Here is a 3,317-nt window from a genome sequence, read left to right as displayed (position 1 = left end):
CTGGGTTTGTATAGCCTATGGAGAGCTACAATGTGTGATCGCCATGCCGAAAGCCCTCGATCTACAAGATCATTCTTTCAAGAAAGTGCAGCTTATGTAAGAAGTGTGTACGCTGCGCAGGAACGTCCGCCTGACTGGAAGCACTTGTTGGACGCATGTGTGTGTTTGCCCGAGGTTTAAGTGTGTAGCGACGTCCGCACTGTAATATACCTTCAATTTTGTTTTCCGTGCATTAACGAAAAAAATTGGCGTGGCGCAGGGGTAGGTTACTGGGATTGGGATATGTAGGTCGGAGGTTCGAATCCTACGGGCTTTCTTGGTTTTTACTTTTTATCTTCTTTTTTTGCATTACAACGCTCTCTGTTCCTTTTTGTATTTGAAAAATATAAGGTAGCCAGGCACCATGTATTTCTCGCTCTAGAGCTGCATTTCGCACCAGTACCCCGCGCCCAGCGCCTCCCAGTATGCCGCGCCTTGCCAGCGTCCCAGCATCTAGCGCGCGACACTGGGCCCGTAATCAGGCATGGCACTGGGTACTGGATTTTCCATTAGGGATACCGTAATTTATTTGACCCGGAGTGGTACTTTCCATACAGAAACTGCTTTCACTTAAGGCAGGCGAAATAAGCGTGACATTATGACTTCAATAACAAACGCAAAGACGCCTGTCCTATATGTAATAACATATGGTTGTCACAGGGAAAAGAGCAATGACAATTTTGCCAACAAGTTAGCCGTTGCGAACTTCGGTTTCCATTTATTACCCCTCTAGAGCGTACTCTGATGCCAGCACTCTTTCCTAAACATATTTATCATAGAATAAGAACACAGTGGCACAAATCAGTAAACTGAATTACTATGTAGAACGAAGAACGAAAGACGATGTAAATATAGTGTAGAGGAAGCTAACGTGGTGCAGAGTAGAGATTCTACCATCATTATTGAGTTCAATACGCGTTATTCGGTTGGACTATAAGTCTTCCCATCATCTAGGCTGCGAGAAGGTCTTAGGTCTTCAACTTTAAATTAAAATAAATTATGGGGTTTTACGTGCCAAAACCAGGATCTGATTATGAGGCACGCCGTAGTGGGGCACTCCGGAAATTTGGACCACCTGGGGTTTTTCAGCGTGCACCTAAATCCAAGTACACCGGTTTTTTTGCATTTAGCCCCCGTCGAAATGCAATGCCGTGGCCGGGATTCAATCCCGCGACCTCGTGCTCAGCAGCCCAACACCGTAGGCACTGAGCAACCACGGCGGGTGTCTTCAACTTCCATGTTTCAGATGCGTTCCAGATTCATTCGTATTAACAATTACTGATCAGTATACAGAAACTTTGGTAATGACATATAGTAGGTATGTGTCCATTCACTACAAACTGGGAACAACTTTTTTTTGTTTTGCTAAATAAAGCATTGCTGTTCATTTTCTCCTCGTAGCGTTGAAGACGAAAAATTGTTCAATAAAAGTTGTGGGAATGTTACTCACAAGGACTCTCCTTAAAAGAAATTGAATTGTCATCTTCAAATGTCCAAAACATGTCAACACTTGTGCTACAAAAAGAAAACTCGAACTTAGACCCTAGGAAAGGAGCGGGACTACTCCTTCCTTACAATTTTTTGGTAAGTACATCTATTTGCTATGTATTCAGCAGCACTCCGGTGGTATTCATGCGTATACGTTGTTGTCGCTTGCATTCACCGGTATCCCCATCCGTTGATCGCACCGTCCATACATCTGGATCTTCCTCCCAAAACTGAAAAAAAAATTATTACAGAAATGAAGATTCGCGTTGTCAAATTACCCTTTCTTTAATAAAAGCCTGTCTGGAGAAATTGTTCGACATTAAAATTGTGCATCTACGTAACGACTCTTGTTCTTTTATTTTACAACATTCAATCTAACACTCGCGATTAGAAAACTTGCTTAAAATTTAAAATGTAGCCTCAATTTCCGTGAGTGTGTAAAATTGGTGAGGTTAAAAGGGTGTACCATATGCATGTGTACCAAGAAGAAAACGCTCACAATTTTTTGTGTTCTCATGTTTTCGAACGTACTTTAATACCTCAAAGAAATTGCGTTAATACATAAATTAATTGTAAACTGATGTTGCGAAACCGTCAAACAGTTATTCTTACTTGCTTTTCTAAGTATACTGTGATGTCCTAGGCTATTATTGAGGGAATAAAACTATGCATGGTAACAATGTTTCAATTGCAATCATATTGCAACCCGTTTGAAGGACCTTACTCAGTTGCCAAAAGAGTATACTCGTATTTAGAGCGTGCAAAGGTATTTAGGCAAAACAAGCAATACCCTTACCATACATTACGAACACTGTATTAAAGAAAACGATATTTCTGTATGGAAGTACCTCTTAACAATTATTTATAGTGAGCAGGAGTGAGCATAGAATTAATTTTGAAAAAGGGGCATTTGTCTCTACCGATCGCTGCTTAGCAATGACAGCTTCATTTAAATCATTCTAGTGCATCCTTTTCGCGTTTCAATATCGGGACTTTTGCAACGGTTCACTAACGAATTGCAATAATAATAAAAATATTTAACAACGGTTTGCGGAATAACATTTAGGCTGGTAATGGGTTATCGCAAGTAACGGAGTATTGTTGTAACAGCTGGTATTAACCGGTCACCACAAAAACTCTACACGGGATAAGTTTGCAAATGGGCTTCACTTTGGGCACATTATAGCTGAGGGTTGTTGTTGCTGGCTTCGCGGACGATAAAACAGCTTAAGGAAATCTTGCACTTTCTTTGGCATCCCAAGAAAGTTGCCTTGCTGCGGCCTCGTGCGGACCGTGCTTTGTACACATCTACTCCTGGGACAAAGCTAGGGCGTGAGGCTTTTGCATCCTGCGGTGGTATATTGAGGTCAACAATTTAGCACGAGGCAAAGAGCTGTCTGCTTCTAAAAGAAGTGGAAGATTCTACCTGCGCCACGGGACACGGAAGCATCGTCGCAGTAATGGCGACTAATGGGCCAGCGTTTTTGCAGATAGCGGACCATAAATAATTTTGCATGAATTTCCTAAATCTTATTGCACTTTCATATCCACGCACTTTGCATATATGCATGATTCAATCTTTATTGGTAGTGAGGCTATTGGATTGTATGGGGACGTACAGGAACAAGCTGCACAATATTGTGAAGTAATGCTTATTGGAATATTTCGAACTCGAAGCAAGATTTTATTTTAAGTGTGACATTATAAACATCCGGACAATTTCGAAACAGACTGGATGTCCACAGCCAATAAACTTCTTCACAATTGGTGGGAGGTGCTGGGTATTTTGA

The 3,317-nt window shown here is 41.5% G+C and overlaps 1 long non-coding RNA gene across 1 annotated transcript; it reads right to left on the bottom strand.

Moving 5' to 3' along the window:
* Positions 1–1,489: 1,489 nt before the first annotated feature.
* LOC125947012 (uncharacterized) lies at positions 1,490–1,760 on the bottom strand. The gene is made up of 2 exons (XR_007468066.1): positions 1,615–1,760; positions 1,490–1,554 (listed from the first exon to the last, which is right to left on the bottom strand). It is a non-coding gene; the product is annotated as an uncharacterized LOC125947012 (long non-coding RNA).
* Positions 1,761–3,317: the final 1,557 nt, after the last annotated feature.

The sequence above is a fragment of the Dermacentor silvarum genome, chromosome 7 (genome assembly GCF_013339745.2).
Source record: "Dermacentor silvarum isolate Dsil-2018 chromosome 7, BIME_Dsil_1.4, whole genome shotgun sequence".
Classification (NCBI taxonomy): Eukaryota; Metazoa; Arthropoda; class Arachnida; order Ixodida; family Ixodidae; genus Dermacentor; species Dermacentor silvarum.
The sequence above is the reverse complement of the archived record's forward strand: the minus strand, read 5'-3'. Positions and strand labels throughout refer to the sequence as shown.